This window comes from Crocodylus siamensis, chromosome 4 (assembly GCF_052110815.1).
Source record: "Crocodylus siamensis isolate JL-2025a chromosome 4, ASM5211081v1, whole genome shotgun sequence".
Classification (NCBI taxonomy): domain Eukaryota; kingdom Metazoa; phylum Chordata; order Crocodylia; family Crocodylidae; genus Crocodylus; species Crocodylus siamensis.
The window spans coordinates 203,600,044-203,617,347 of NC_143398.1; the positions used below are offsets into that span (position 1 = coordinate 203,600,044).

At 41.6% G+C, this 17,304-nt stretch overlaps 1 pseudogene; it reads left to right on the top strand.

Annotated features, from left to right (window-relative positions):
• LOC149867458 (dynein axonemal heavy chain 11-like) overlaps nt 1-17,304 on the top strand; it is a 291,701-nt pseudogene that overhangs the window by 39,910 nt on the left and 234,487 nt on the right.

The following is a 17,304-nucleotide window of genomic DNA, read 5'->3' on the forward strand; positions in this document are numbered from 1 at the left end:
AAGGTCAAAAACACTTAATGTTTTATATCAACTGTAATAAAAAAATGTATATTACTCACTTGGGAATGAACATCCATATCCTGTATATTGTTTGTGTTGTACTTTAAACACCTAATAACTTCATTTTCAAAGTGCATTATTATATTTTAAAATGAAATTGTAAACCCATGTTATCTGTTTGGAATTGAAGTAGGGGCCACTAGCTGAAAAATGTATTTTTGTTATTAAAGAAGCAAATTAAAATAGTAAGAAAACAATACCATTGCAAAGTTATTTGCCTTGATTAAAAGCACCAATAAATGTGTCTTGGTACTAAAACTGCTCCATTTTGCACTTGACATATAATAGTTTTTCCCTGCAATGTAATATCTCCATTGAAATATAATTATTTTGTAGATTGCTCAGCTTAATGCCCTTATAAACATGCTGTTAGGGGAACTCACCCCTGGTGATCATCAGAACATCATGACAATATGCACAATTGATGTACATGCTAGGGATGTTGTAGCCAAGCTTATAGCACAGAAGGTAATTTGTTGCAGTGCAATTACACTAATGCATTTTTAAAAGCATAAAATAAAGAATAATTTCATTTGTTGAAAAGATATTTCTGGTTGCTTATGTATGCCGATGACAGAATATTTTGATTCAATCCATTTTTGCCCTTTTATATTTTTTGCTTAAGAGTTAGATAATTACATTTACCAGTTAAATAATTACCATTTAAAAATATATGGATATTTTGTCAAAATGTTTAAAGATGTCTGTTAAAAATGTATGCTGTAACATGACAGCAGGTTTCTCATTAATTTTCCTCCCATTACTGGTCTGTTCTCAATTAAGTATAAAAATGTACATTTATTACCAATAACTTGAAAGTTTGGATGCATAGAATAAAATATACTGGTTGTATTATATTTTCAGATAGTATTTTATTGTTGTGCACAAGCAGCTTTTATTTTCCTACCTATTCTGTGGTGGAGTGGATAACTCTTAGCACGCCGGATTCTAAATGTTTGGGGCCCCCTTGTGTACAATAATATGGAACTCCATCTTCAAACAAGAGAATCTGTTTGGCTAGGAACAGAAGTTACACATAAAGTGGTTTAAGTCATCCAAAACTGGTTTAAATCTGTAACAGAACAGAAGTTCAGTGTACATAAAGCAGTTTCAAAATGACTGAAACTAGTTTAAGGTAAACCTGGGTAGTTTGGGGTCAAACTGATTTGGGTCAAACTAGTTTATGAAGCTTCTATCCCAGACCCCTTCCTGGTTTAAGTTAAATCAGAGTTCCCCAGCACCCCAGCATGCTTTCCAGCCCTGGGATGGGCTGCGCTGTCTGCTTCAGCAGAGAAAGGTTGGGACAGGAGCAATCCCTGGCTGGGGTTTGGGGCCAGGGAGGGAAGTTAAACCCCCTTTCCCCACTTCCCCTGAGTAGAGAGCTGCCTTGCTGTACTAAACATACTGAAAGGTACTGCTGGCTGTGACTGTGGACTACAAATCTCAAAGTCTCCTGGAGGCAGGAAGAGAAAATGATGAGCAACCCTGCAGAATCCTGCTTCTGGACTGCAAATCCCAGAACACACAGCTATGTGCCAGAGATCTGTGCTTTAGTGCTCCCCTGGATGCTGGCCTGAGCCACTACAAGCATGTGGCTACATTTTCTGAATCAACAGTAAATGTGTGTCCAGTTGTTTGCCAATTAAATCTCTGCATCTTAGACTAGCCTCCAAAGACTGAATCAATTCAGTCTTGGCATTTTTGACTGTCTGTACTTAGCCCTAACGTGGAAATTCCCATTGTGGGATGTGGAGGGACTGCTCCCTGGTCCATGGCTTGCTACAGTGGATATGTGGAATCTGACCTATCTTTCCCCTCTCTCCCATGCCTTCCCCTCACTTAATGGATTACAGAGAGTTTCTGTACAGTCTGCTAATCTTCTAGGTAGAGCACCTGATGAGAATAGTGTGAACCTGCAGCAACCTCTACTTAGGCTGATGGCTTGGTTCTGGTTTGGCTCACAATGCTAATAAGCAATTATTTAAATTAACCATTTTATGCTGCTTTAAGGCAGTAATGAGTTTACAATCTTGTCATGAAATCAGGCAACCCTAAGAAGATGTGCTTTTCAGAGCATATGATGTGGAGCACAGAATTTCATCCTGACATCACTGAGGTTGCTGATGGCATAGGCTAGGCAGAATTTGACCCAGTTGCTATCCTACTAGCAGAATAAGGCCAGCTGAAACAGGTGGCACAAAGACTTCATGGGAATACTGTAGTCTTTCTCTGGAAATGCAAAAAGTGATTCAACTGAACAATTGATATAAGCTATTATCCAAGAATTTTCATGGACATCAGCTGCAAGAAAGTATTTGGCTTGATCATATGAGGCACAGAGAATTCTGGGCTAGAATGAAGGCTTGAGCCTGTATTCTCCACAAATGGCCAAATAGTTGAGAGCTCTTTTTTAGAAGTAGCACTCTCTCTGACTTATGTCAATAGAAGACATTGCAAATGGGATGTAAAGAAAGCCATCTCCTGTGAAATGATGTTAAGAAGGACAGGGTCATCATATTTAGCAGCATCTTAAACCAACCTATGTACTACATGGGATATGTATGTAGGGGGTCTACCTGACTCAAGGAGGAGACTGATTAATTTTGCAGGCAGATTCTGGGATCAGCTGCCATCTCTGTCGGCTGAGTGCAGCTCCCACCTCCCATGCCTTGGATTGATCTATTCTGTGGTTCCATCCTTTGTTGCTGATTTGTTGCAAGGGCAGTCAGTCATGCAGCCCTACTCCTTGCCACTTAATTGGCAGAGAGGGGTGGTGCTGCATAACAGGCAGCCATCTCAGCCAATCAGTGGCAAAGGGCAGCAGGTATCATGCTAGTAGCCCTTCATGCCAGGAGAAATTCATGCTGGCTAACCCCCTCTACTTCTCCCCACCTACCCCCCCAATGGGCTGCATGACTAGACTGCAACACCATGAAGACTGCTGGCTCCCTCTGGGGAGCCAGCCAGCATTTTAATTTTCAGTAAGTTGTTTTTTTAATGCAGTGAACCCACCAAAATTGTCGAGCCCATGTTTTTTGCGGAAGCCATTATTTTGCAGAGCCCACTCAGGTTTGCAGTTTCCATGAAAACCACACAATCATGAATTTGGTAGGTTCCTAGACGTATGTGGATAGTTGAATCCAATAGATTTGTGTAAGAAGAAGGAACAAAAAATTCTGCAACACCTTCCTAATCAGGCTTAAGGCTTGGAAAGGGAGAAGCCCCTGAGATAACTCATTATGGAAAAAGGACTGCTACATGGCTATGTGGTTTATTTAAACCTTTTGTTTACCGTCAAGATCTCCAGTGCACAAGCATTCACCTGGGTGACACAGCTACACCACAGATGGGATACAGACCAGAGGAAATGATCTGTAAATATCTGTGATGCTCAATTTCAATATTCCTGTGAATATCTTGGAAACATTCCTTGGCTTGTTATTACTCCACTTATAGACAGGTAAGGAGAGTCTTAAATATAACCACTCAGCCTTAACTAAAGGCTCAGTTGAACCCTATATGCTAGAAAAAAATCTGTCCGTGTCTGTTTTTATTTTAAAAAGTAGTGGCCAAATCAGATACTAAATACTGTAACGAGAAACTTCCAAATTGCAATGAACGCTAAATGTCTTTGTATTTTTAATACTTCTAAGTTTAAATTTAAAAAATGTAAAGTAAAATCCAATGTTTTCTCTCTTGCCAAAATCTTTCCTAATTCACTCCATGCATTGCACTCTAACAATGTGTTGATCTGTTCTCTATGATATGAATGAAAATCACCCTCTGGCCAACGGCTGGTGTCCCGTACCAAATGCTGGGGAATACAACTGGTACTGCCAGGTCACATTTCACCCTCCAAACACCACTCCTTACATTCAAAGTGCCTCTGGATGGCTAATTATATATGAATTTTATTAGTCAGTTTTAGACTATTGGGATAAAAAGGTGGCATTTCTTGAACAAATTATTCATTGAAATTGATATGTTCACACTCAACAGTTTTGACATAGACAGTGCTTTTTAGTATTTGAGATTTGCTTGGGAATCCTGCTCTTCCACAAATTACCTGAATAAGAAGTGTAGAATATAGTTCAAGTAACTCAGTTATGAGAGTGAAAAAAGCCCCTTTTTTACTTAAAATACATCAAATGGAATAAAAGACTTCAGTAATTATTTTAGTATGCACTGACAGCTCTTTGTCCAGGACAATGGTCTTTTAGCCTTGTTAACTGGTATTCTGTAAAACTGTGTAAAACTGTTACAGTTGCTGAACAAAATCCATTCTATTGAGTATAATCACTTTGTTGTGGTGTGATGCATAATAGCAGTTGCAGTGAAAATTTGCTGCAATTTTAAATATTCTTTTCACTGAAATTGTTTATCCACATTGCCAAAGGCTTTAAGGAAGTACTGATGCTTTTCACATTGTCAGGAGCAGCTGTTTCTGTCTACTGTGGCTGTCTACCCACTAACTAGGCAGATGGCAGACAGTGGCTGAGGTGTGTCTGTTGTATACAGGACTAACTTTTCTGGCTTGTAGGAAGCACAGCTGTCGTGCTATTATGATGATGATGATGATCCTTATGTATTTCAGACATTGGAGGCCTTATATAGAGTCATGTGCTTTGAAGGGGTGATTAGGGTCTTTAGTACATTGTGAATAAGCACTTAAATAATCAAACTGCCAAGCTGTGTGAAAATATGGAATCCCTATTAATTAGAATTTGGGTAGGGAACAGGGCAGGAGTTGTGTAAGAAATGAGACCTTGCTACAGATACAAACATCATACATCCTAATATATTCTAATCTGTACAGTAAAGATCATGTCAGCAAACACTAGATACAAATGAATTTACTAAATCTAAAGGAATTTTTCCCAAACTCTATACATATTTTCTATTTAAAGGCCCTGGTAAAGAAAACTAGAGCTAACTAGTTAGATAGCTTTCGAGATGGCAAATTTAAAAAACAATACCTGTATCACCTCTGGTCACAAATGCATGGCCTGTAAGATTATAAAACATTTATACTACCCTAATTTCTCCTGCTCACTTGCAATAGATTTAAAATAAATGAAATGAATAATATCATTTTCCCCTTTAATTATTTTCCTCATTTTCCTTCTGTAGCACGTGGTAGCCCGGAAGAACTTCAGAACTAGTGGGAGTTGGATATGGCTGAGGCCTTAGTAAGTAATGACATGTCATTTAGATCAGGGCTGCCCAATTGGTGGCCTGCAGACTGCTTGCAGCCCATGCGGGGTTAAGTTATGGCCTCCAGGGCTGTGTCCAGACAAGAAGAGCCGTGCAGTATGTGGTGCTGCAGACTCATCTGTGGTTCCACATACTGTACATTCAAGCATTTCCTGTGCTGCTGCCTTGCAGCATGGGTTGTTCTAATTACCCCAGGTGGTCCCGAGGTCAAAAAAACCCTGTGCAGAAAAAAAGTGAGGTGGTTGCAGTGTGCACCGCCCAGAACTGGAGCCTGGCCCACTGGAGCCATGCTCCAGCTGCTGGCCAGGCTCCCAGCTGCAGGAGTGCCATGGCTGCAGCTTCCCCGGTCCCCAGAACCTCAGGTAAGGCTGCTGGGGCCAGCATAGTTGCTGGCCCCAGCCTCCCCTATGCCACCTGGGGTAACCTGCTGTGTGCCAGTGGGTGCATGGCATGGCTATTCCCTGAGGACAAGTAGCAGCAGAACAAGGTGTGCCACTGCTTCGTGTCCCCAGGGAACAAAACATCTGCATTCATCTGGATGTGGCCCAGGGTTCCATCCAGTCGCTCCTCTCCTTATTGCTCTGGCTGCAACAGCAGCTGGAGTCTGTGGGCACCCCCTCCCTCTTCTGACTTCTGTGTTTTGTGCTTGCCTTAGGGGACAGTGTGGTGCAGCACACCATTGTGTGCAGCGCTCAGGGTGAGGCTGGGGCTGTGCAGCGCATGGTACAGCAGTCAAGTTGGAGGGAGTGTCCATGTAGGACCATTGCAGGGATGGAGGAAGGATACACATGCTGTTACAATCTTAGCTACTTGGGAACCACTGGAGCAGTTTTGTAGCAAGTGCAAACTACAGAAAGAAGACCCAATGACCTTAACGAAGGCAAAATGCAGGAGGTGGTCTGGAAACAGGATGTGGTATCAACTGTGGACCTCCTCCCTGAAGATGGCTGCCAGGCAGTGTGGGAGGGGATCTTCCACAAGGACCTGCAGAAAGTGCACAGAGATGTGAACTGGGAAGTAGCCCACTGCATGCTCTTGGTGTAGGCAAAGCATTACACAGAGGGACAGAGAAACCAACCATACTGCCCCAGGGAGACCTGCCAACGGAAAGCAGAGGCGATCGACTACCTCCTGTGATACTCTTCTTTTGCCAAAGGGGTGTGGAGGAAAATGTTTATATTCCTCAAGATGGTGATAGGAATCACAACCCTGACCAGAGAAGTGGCACTGTTTGTCTGCCTATTCAAGCAAAAGGGGACCCCGATGGCCTATTTCAACCAATTCATTTCCTGCCTTAGAAATACCTTGTGGAAGACTAGGAACCTGCCCGTATATGGGCACACAGTCCTTTCAATAGATGCCTGTGTTAAAATAGGACTGAATGAGATACAAGGGTACTACAAGAGGTGGTCGATATCAGAGAGGAGATGGTGGGGGTCATCTGGAAAAGGACGGACTGGCATAGACTGTTCAGGGGTGGCCCTCCTGAAGAGAGCGACTATCATGAAGGCAGCAGAGATGATGAGAAAAGAAAGCAATGATGATGACGGTGACAACTGAAAAAACTGGGAAAGAAATAGACAGGGGTAGGGGGTGGAGGAACAGGGAGGGAGAACTGGGTAAAGTTGGGGTATAGGGAAAGGTTGCTTGTCTTTGTAACAGGCAAGGACGATGGTGATGGTCACATGGGTGCATGGACACATGGGTGTGCAGGTGCTTGATGTGGAAATTATGATGGGAATGTGTATGATGTAATATCAATAATGTGTTTAGGACTCTCAAGTGAGCCATAGCAGCCACAGGACAGTTTTGGTAGATATATATATATTATATTTGCAAATAAAAAATGTACAAGCGCACAAACCTCTTAGTTGAGGATGGTGTCAAAATGGGACTGAGATGCAGAGGTACTACAAGAAGTTGGCAGAAGATCTTGGGAATCATATGGAAAACATCAAGATTGGCACAGACTGTTCAGGAATAAGATCCCCAGAGAGGACAATGATGATGATGATGACAATGAGGAGGAAGCAGATGAGAGCAGCGATGAAGAGAGGGTGAGTGACAAGGATGATGGGAAAAGAAGAGGATGACGAAGAGGACACAGACTAAGGACTAAAGACTGGGAAAGGGAGTGGAGGGCACGGGGGTGTGAAGGGGAAGGGGGAGATAGAGGGTTTGGAGGCAGTTTGGCATGATTGTAATGGAGAAAAGAGATGGTGACAGAAGCATGGGTATGGTTATTGTAATGGGAAGTTGATGGTGTAACAGTGTATGTGTGATAGGGACTGTCACATGAACTAAACCGCTCACAAGACAGGGCTGTTAAAGTAGAGGGGTATCTTTCTGTCTGTCTGTCTCTCTCTCTTTCTCTACATTGCTGGGACAGTGTGGGGAATCCTGCATAGCTGGTGTCATGCTGTATCTCTTCTGTGCACAAACGGAACTTTTCTCTTTCCAAAGCTGCCAACATGGAATGTTCTCCCTGGCAGTCAACAAATGGAAAGAAATAATAAGCTGAAATTATTTCCAAGTAGCTAGATTTCTCAATGTATTAACAGAAGTAAAATGAACTCAGAAATGCTATTGTAAAATACCTTTCCCTTTTTCATTATCTGTAAGGAATTTCAGGTGACCTTGAATAGGAAGCTGTGGTGGGTGAATTTATTTCTTAAATGCTAGGCAATGTACTCAGTGTATAAGGCAATTTAACACAACACTACCATTCTCTATATGTCATTTGGTGACTTGAAAAGTAATTACAAGAACAATAGCTTACCTGCACACGGCAAAAACAACTGGTAAGAAAAGGCAGGAAAGGCTGGCCACTAAGATATGAACAAATAGGAAGAGAGAAATATGATCAATTCTATCTTAGTAAAGCTCTGGGATCAATGTGCCAGAGAGGGTGTACAAGAACAAACAAAGGAGAATGCCTCATGGAGCTGAAGGAAAAAAGATAGAACATCTTGATCAGGAGACGACAAAAGAAATAGCCTGATCCTTCAGAAGCTGATGGAGGCAGATCTGCAAGCAAAGTACAAGGTGAACAGGTTTACAGCAATAACAAGAAGTACAGTAGGGTTAGAGGATCATGTAGAGATGGTCACAGAAGAAAGCAAAAGTACTGTAGCGCTAAGGGAAAAGGTTTTCTGGAAGTCAGAGATATCAGAAAACACACAAAAGACGATCACAAAGGTGAAAGAGATGAAGATCAAGGGCGGAGAGGAGGACTAATGAGGCTGGAAGAAGATTTAGAGCAAGTAAGAAGACCCACTGGAGCCAGCTAGCATGCGAGATGAAAGAACACAGGGTGGTAAATAGGAGAAGAGATTTTCTTCAAGCTGGTGAACAATATCAGAGGTAAGAAGTGAAGAAATCTGCCTCAGCTGAGGCAGCAAAAAAGGGCAGGGGGCAAAGATATCACCTTGGAAGGTACAGAAATTGGTAAAGGTTCTTGTAAGAATACTGACATGTTAAAAGAAAGAAATTCTGGTTATCCTAGCTTTGGAGGAAATGATGGCAGATATAATTCCAGGAAACGCAAATAGAAAAACAACACAGAAAAATGTGTATATGGAAATGTACTTACAAGCGAAGAGAAACTTAGTGGTGTTGCTTCCTATTTTCCTTACCACAATGCTAATTTCATTTAGATTTGGTAATTGGATTTTGGGATCTGGTTAGTTCTGAAATATTTTTACTTTGTAAGTTAATTCACCTTTCCTATAATTACAATTATCCTATACTCCTCAGTGTATTAGGTACCATTTAGTGGATTTTGAAAATTGCTCTTTTTTGTGCCATCTGGTAGGTGTACCAAATGTTAGCAAAAGGCACAATCTCTTCATAGCGTTGGCCTGTACTCCAAAAGACATGGATTATATATATATATAAAGTGAAGTATTTTACAGTTAAGGAGAGATTTCAAATGAGTCTTCCAATTCCAGGGAAAATGTAAATTAGCAGCAAAATAAAAATTCCAGGTGCAGGTATTGACACCAAGTTTTATTATCCTTAGGCATCTAAATTATGATGCAGAACTTTCCAGGTGTTGTCTGTCCTAGAATCAGTTCTTAAAGTAGATCAAACTGCGGAGGGCCCAATCCAAGGTACCACATCATCTAGTGGTACAGAATGGCAACCTCCTGGGGTGATGGGACTCAGTGAGAAAAGATGTTTCTAAAGACAATTTGGCTTCCAGGTTGGCCCACAGCTATCCAATAAAATGTGGGTGCTAGTAAAAGGACTTCTCCCTGCTGAGGAGGAAGTGGCGATGGTGGAGAGGGAGACAAGTCAGTAGGTGATAATCACACTTATTGGTGGGATACTTCTTTCCTGTCTCTTGATGGTCTTCGTAGCAGTTCCTCACAGGAGCATAAACTTTTCCTGCTCACACATCAAAATTTCCTGCTTACTGGAGCCTTTGTGAACCAGGGAGAGGAGGAATAACTCTCCCTCTCCCCTTAACAGTGGAGAAGAGCTGCATTTCTCCACACTCTAATTTACTGAAGTCACTAGACGATCTTTGCACCGTCTTTGATATTACAGATATTGGGAGGGGAAATAAAAAGCAATCTCCAAGGTTAAGTTCTTCAAGTATTGTGAATAGGCATGCTTTTGACTTCAGTGGAGTCATGGTGATTTATAGCAGCTGAGGGTCTTACCTTAAACTTTGTTTTTTGAGGATTCTTTTCTTGGAATCTGTGACTATTCTCAAAAGTTAAATAAACAGCCATGTTACATGTGTGACATATTTGAAGTGGCACAGAATACTTTCCTAGTGAATTCTATCTTTGGCCTAAACATATGCAGCTCTAATTCACTCTATTTTGATATTACAATAGATAGATACCTGCATATGGAAATACTCATTACTAGCTAAGAAGCATCCACATTTTGGTGGACTTTGTGATCAATAATGATAAAAATGATGGCTCAGCACATATTAGCCAAGGAGGGACTGAGCACTCTGTAAAGTGCTGGTCCCTCTGGGATTGCATCTAGTAAAGCATGTGAGCACATGCTTGATTTTTAGCACTCAAGTAGTCTTACTGATTTCCAAAAATAGTCAGCAGCACCCGTTTATCCTTTCACTAAGGGATGGTTTGTGTTGTGGGAATAGCTGCTGTGTTTTCTTTGGGTTCAGAATACCCTATATAGTAAGGCATTTTCTCAGGGAGTCTTCAGGCTTTCTTCTGGGCTTCGGGCTTCATGATGTAATAGATCAAAGGTGTTAGATAAATAGGCCTTCAAAATTTTGTTTTGTCCTTTTAGGTAGTCCTTATAGGCATTTGGGAGTCTAGTAGAGTATGAGTGCATTAGAACTTTTAACTGCAAGACTTGCTGGAGAACATACACTGTGCCTGGAGTTTCATTTTATTTTAGCTGTAATGATAGTTATTCCCTATTGGCATTATCTGCCATTATATATATATATATATATATATATATATATAAAATTTTTAAAGAGAAACTCTGAACAATTGCCCATCCCTGTGAGAAATTGTCTTTGGAAAAAATTCCATGGAAATAGTAACTGCATGTCAGTTCTCTTGCTCCTGCAGTTGTGATGTTCTTAATTATATTTATTATTAGTATCCAGTGAACCCCCACTTTGAATATAACACAAGAGACAAGCAAAAAGAAAGAGAATGGAATAGAGCATACAGGTAATGTACCAGAGTGATGATGACAATAACTCTTGTTAGTCCTGTTTCCTTCACACCTGCTTTCTCAAAATGAGGGGCAAGGAGAAAGCAGCAATCAAAATATGTGACATTTCAAGATGATGCACAGTTTTAACATTTATTTGCTCTTACTGTGCATTATAAGAAAACCTGATTCTATGTTAGAAGCCATCTTATGAAATGTGTCAAATTGATAGCACTCAAGTCAGATTGTAGTAGTGTTCACTTCTCCACTTGCCTTTTGAGATGAGAAGGCAGTCTATTAAAAAGACATAATCAACCTCAAAATCATATTCACAAGTCACACAAATTAGTAACCACCAAGATGAATACAACTGACACAGATTAAAGAAAAAATATATTTCCCTTTTTAATGTATTTATGTTTTACATTTGACAGCACGTCATTCTGTTTAGTCATTTTTATCATTTCTTTTGTAAATATTTATGGATGAGGCTATACTGAAGTCAATGGGGCCACTTGTGTGGGCAGTCTTACTCATGCAGATAAATATTTCAGGATCTGATATTTAGTTTGTTTCCCTGGCTTTTCATACATCAGCATGGGAAGGAGAAACATGATTTAAATAGGAAAAAGTAAAACCATACCTGATACAAATTGGCTCTGGCACTTACAGGCCTGCACAGCACCTCAAACGAATAACAAGTGGGCAATAAATTCCAGGGTAACATACTTTCGGCTCTGTTTGTCTTAATAGAACTCTCTAGCTGAGGACACTGGTGATAAAATAACTTTTCATCCATAGACCTCTCACTTTGATAATCACCATAATCAGCTCATGATGAAAATTATTGCCATCCAATAGGCTTTGAAATATCTTGATGGATACAGTCAAATTCTTAATGGGTAGCCACATCACCAGATATGACTCCTGACACTCACCTTTTTATTCAAGGAGGCTGAATGGGAAATTACAAGTCAATTAAAAAGAGTTAAATGCAGTTTCTGTTTTCGATGTTTGGTGAGGGAACCTTTTCCTGGCCTATATGGCTGGAATTTGGTTGCATTTGAGCTCATTTTCCTGTTAGAATATACCAGATACAGTGATGGTTTCACATTCTGTATCATTCAATGTAGGAAAATCTGTAGTGATGCAACCAGATGGACTTTGAGCTCAGATGCATCAGTGTTTTGCCAGTTATATCAGATATATAGGAAAATAAAGTGTGAAGGTGTTTGACAGTACTGGGGGAGCAAGAAAGTTTCTGAGTCCTTCAGATATGATAGTTCATATGGATTGATTAATTCCATAATTATCTATTAACCTGTCTCTTGCATCTTCTTCTGAAGCTTCTGGTAGTGGTCCATGTTGGAGGCCAAATGTTCAGCTCATTTTCCTGTTAGACTGTACCAGACTGGAGGGAGCACTAGTGTGGCAGTTACTTTATTGCTACTTGCTAATTTGCAAAATCCAGTCATTTGCAAAGCTCTGATGCTCTTCAGTGTTCTGCTGTACTTCTTACACATGATTTATAGTCTGTGCACGTGATGTTTCCATTTCTGCAGATGTTATATAGCACTGACCCAGGCTCCACATTTAACACAGAGTGGAGCAGTTTTGGACCCTGCTGGAACAGGAAAAACTGAAACAATCATTCTTTAGATACTATGGTGTACGTTTTCAACTGTTCAGAACAAATGGACTACAAAGTAATGCATTTGGCTAAAATCATAAAATCTTACATGCTGCTAGCAATTAATGAATTGCTAACCCAGATGGTATTATTAAAACCTGCAAATACCCAGCATTTCTGAAGAATAAAGTAGAAAGCAAATTTTTTGAAAGATTGTGAATATTTTGGGAAAGATTATCGCTCTTGGTCTGTTTTTCATTAGTAGTAAAATAACTCAGTAATATAGTCTTGGAGCCTTGCTCCACCTTTTCTGTTGGTACAAAAGGGAATAAACAGAAGAAGAATTTCTGGCTGATATCTCTGCACCACCTGCTTCTGGCCTACCATGGCACACGAACAGGCAAAACATGCACTCCACAGCAAAAGGAAAGGCATGCATTCTGAAACAGACATTTCCTTTGGCTCAAGTAATCTTCTGTGCAGGGACTTGTAGTAGGAAACACTAATTTGGAGCAGGATATAGGTCAACCTAGTAGGATATTCTGTCTTCTGTAGTGTGCTGTGCCTGAAACTTCAGAGGAAGGTTTAAAATTCCACCTGTACAATAGTGCCTATCTGCTTGTACAAAGCTGTCATTGGGCTTTTGGTGGTTGTGCATTTCCTTCTCAGTTTGCCAAAGGCAGAGAGTTTGTACCCTGAAACATGAGGACTCGTGGTCTGTAAGTCTTTATTTAACTTTGCTGCAAAAGTAGCAGCCATAGAATGGACTTCTGAATATCTTCAGAGAAGTGTGGATATGCTAGAAAATAAGCCAATGGCTAATGCAGAGAAATAAATTGAAATCTACATGACTAGTTAGACCAATCCCAGACTAATACCATGATAAGGTAAAGATGGTTTTGCTACAGATAAATCTGAAGGATATAGCAGTGGTCCAGTATAAGAGATCAATGCAAAGTTAAGTTCATTAATATTGAGTAAAGGAAATGCTAGTTATTTGCTTTTAATATGAGATCAGATTTAAATGAATCAAATGGATTTTTATGAGAAAGAATAAGTATAGTATTAGATAAAATCCTTTCCTTGCTTTCTGATTTTTCCCTCACATAAATTAATTCAGGAATAGTCTGATTGACTGATTGTAAACTCTTAATTTATATATCCACTATTGCTGATAAAAGTATGTATGGTCTATTATTATAAGCAAGAAATCATAGTGATATAATGCATGTGTTTGATTTACTGAGTTTAAGCTGAACCATTACACAATTAGAACTGCCATGATGTATTGCTGTAAACATTGACCTTATTTTACTAACTGTCCTGATTTTATCAGGTTTTCAAAAATATGAAATGACTTTATTAGATTATTTCATATTCTTTTTTACTCTAGGGAATATAAGGAATTGTCCCCTTAGTGTCTTATGATAGGTACACCATCCACTCTATTAAATAAAATTACAGCTGTGGTTTAAACTATGAATGTGTGGATGTCTAGGTAAAAATATGAGTATGTTCTTTGATAGTGGAGTGGACATTCTTTTAGCACTAGAAATATGTGAGAGTCTCAAATTGATGAGAAATGCAAAGATTATGAACAAGCATATTATATGCATCTTATAACACAGTTCATCTTGTACACAGGGGCTACTTACAGACATTAACCCCCACCCCCAATGGCACTTTAAACTCGGCGTGCCTCTGCACTGAGCTGAGCACATGCCCAGAAGAGGCATTGTGTTAATTGTACCTGGCTCCCCTAACGTCTGTATACATTGGTTGCTTTATTGGGGTTTTTTGGGCATTTTTATTTAATAGCTGATTGAGAGTGTCAAAAAGTCTCACTGAAGTGCCCCGTCTATACATATGTGGCAGAGCTGGGTTGAACACACTGCTTCTTTTGGTAAAGCACTTTTTTTTCATGCCTGTCAGCAGCCAGGGATATGAACTGCGTTAATACAGTTAACAGCTCACAATATATTGAAGCTGCCAGTGATGTCAAAGAATATAATATTAGATTAGCTTTGTCTCCATGAAATATATGCTCTCAGTAGACTGGAACCTTGAGGAAGATATCTGAAAATATCAGGGTAGACAATGTACTGACAAGCAAAAAAAAAAATCCATAAATTAGTTTGTTGGTCAATCATAAGAATTATAGAAATTAAGGCCTGGAAGGGACCTCAAAAGATCATCGAGTCCATGCTACCTTTTTTTGCCCTTGCTTTCATTGCTTCAGATTGTCATGCTGTTCCATGTAAGGGGGGTGGGGGTGGAAAGGGCCATGTTCTTGTTCTTCTGTGCACTCACAGGCACAGCGCCTGTATGCTTCAAATTACAAAGACTGGCCATGTTGCATACTTCCTTAGCATGCAGCACCTCTAAGGCCAGGTACAGACATGACACATAAACCAGTCTACACCCAAAACAGAAGAGAAGTTCAGTGCACACAGACATAGACTGGCTTAAAAATGGTGGAACCTGTTCTGAAACAGACCCCAATCCATGTACACTCAAAGGCTAGGTACAGACATTCAAAAAACCTGAGGTGGATTCAGACTAACTTACCTGGGTTTCTCTAAGTGATTATATTAGTTTGGGAACAAACAGAATGCAAGTTCATCCTTTCATGGGGTGGGGGAAAGGCACAATGGCTGCCTGCACTGGCCAAGGCCAGCACACTGGGGGTGCTCCTGATCTCCTCCCCATGTGCCGGAGACTGCTGATAGCTGCCAAATGGAGCCAAGTGGTGGGCCACCTGTGGTTGACTGCCAGGCACTTGACCCTGATCTTCTTCCAGAGTAGGTCACTGGGGAATGTCGGGCAGCCCAGCTGGCAACAACCAGAAGGGCATGCCATGGTGACCCACTATGGGGCTCTCCTGGAAGGGGGATGAGAGCCAATCGGGGGTGGCCCAGCCACTCAGCAGAAGGAAGGATCAGGTCCTTCAGAGCTCCAATGAGTAGCAGGCACTCGGCAGCAGGCACCTGGCATGATTGCAGGTATCACATCACGTGGCTGCTGCTGCTGGTGTCTGCAGTTCACCAGAGCTCTAAGGGGTCTGATCCTTCCTTCTGCAGAGTACCTCCCCCACTCACCCAACCTAGGGACCAGTCTGACCTAAACTGATTAAGTCTGATACCTCGTTGATCCAGATCTGTCTTAGACTGGGTTCTGTCATTTTTAGAACAGTCTCTGTACCCTGGTATTCTGTTCTGTTACAGGTATGGACTGGTTTCCAATCACTTGTATTAGTTTATGTATAATGTCTGTACCTGGCCCAGCTTAATCAATTTAAGTTAGACTAGTGCATCAAACTTCTGTACCAGATCCTCTATCGATTCATGGTACATCACTGCCTGCCAGCATCCCAGGTGCCTTTGCAGCTGCCTGCTAGCCCTCCCTTGCAGGGAAGCCCACTGGAACTCCATCAGGCTTGGCTGTTTCAGCCAAGTACCCAGCGAGCCCTGCCCTTGGACTGTCACAGAGTTGAGCCAGCACAGACTTTCTCCCCAGCCCTGTCTCCTGACTCCAGCCAGCTATGAGTGGAAAACAGTGAATTGATTCTAACACTTACATGCATTTCCATGTTGTGTTACATGTTCATATGTTAGAAATTAAAAAGTGATACATATTTGTCTGAGTTTTTGTGAACAAACTGTATTTATATTTTATTTAGCAGAATGCCTTAAAACATGCTCAGTTACTGCTGGAAGGCAGCAGGGGAAGGGATTCTGCCAAGGGAAGGACTAGGCCCCTTGGAGCTCTGGCACCAGTGGCAGCTGCCCGTACCAGAGCTCCAAGGGGCCTGATCCTTCCTTCTATGGAGTGCCCAGACCACGCCTAATTGGCTGCTGGGCATGGGCAAGCATGTCGCTAACCCCCTGCCGTCATCACAGATCCTTCCCTGCTTCCAGGAGAGGCCCAGAATGGGTCACCATGGCACACCTGGCGGCCTGGCTTTTGGCAGCAGAAGTAGGGAAAACATGCTGTAGGTCCTGCTCTGGGGCTCTCCTGGAAACCTAGGAGAGGATCTGTGGTGACAGCAGGAGGTTGGGGGTGTGCTTGCTCATGCCCAGCAGCCAGTCGGTGCTGCCTGGGGTCTTGGTTGTGCCTGGCAGTCTCTGGCAGCCCAGGGAGTCTGTGGAGCCTGCTGGGAAGTATGGAGGAGTGCCAGGCAGCCTGCATACCCCTACCTTTTTCTGCTCCCCTCCATGAAAGGATAGACTTGCATTATGTTTGCTCCTGATCTAACCTACACCACTTAACAGAAACCCATGTTGGCTTGATCAATTCTGCCTCAGAGTTTTTGAATGTCTGTACCTAGCCTAAAGGGAGCAAAAGGGAGCCGCATAGTCTTAGGGATTATGCTGCCCCTACAGATGGAACGTGGCACTGGATTCTCCCTCATTGCCTGCGGAGAAGCTGTGTTAAGATTTCTGCCTCCTGAAGGCAGAGTTCTTCCCCAATTTTTCCACAGACCATTACATTCGAAATGTGAGGCTGTGTCTTAAAAGGTAGCTGAGTCCTGTTTTTGTGAGCTGATAGAGATCCTGAACTGTTCTAGCTGCTTAGCTGGTAGCTCCTCACAGCTAATTGAAAATGGCTCTTAAGTCCGCTGGCAGACTGTTCCAGACCTTGGGGGCTCGAACAGTAAAGAAATTCTTCCTTATGTCCAGCCTGAAACGGTCTTGCAGGAGTTTGTGACCGTTCGATCTCGTCATCCCTTGGGGCACTCTGGTGAA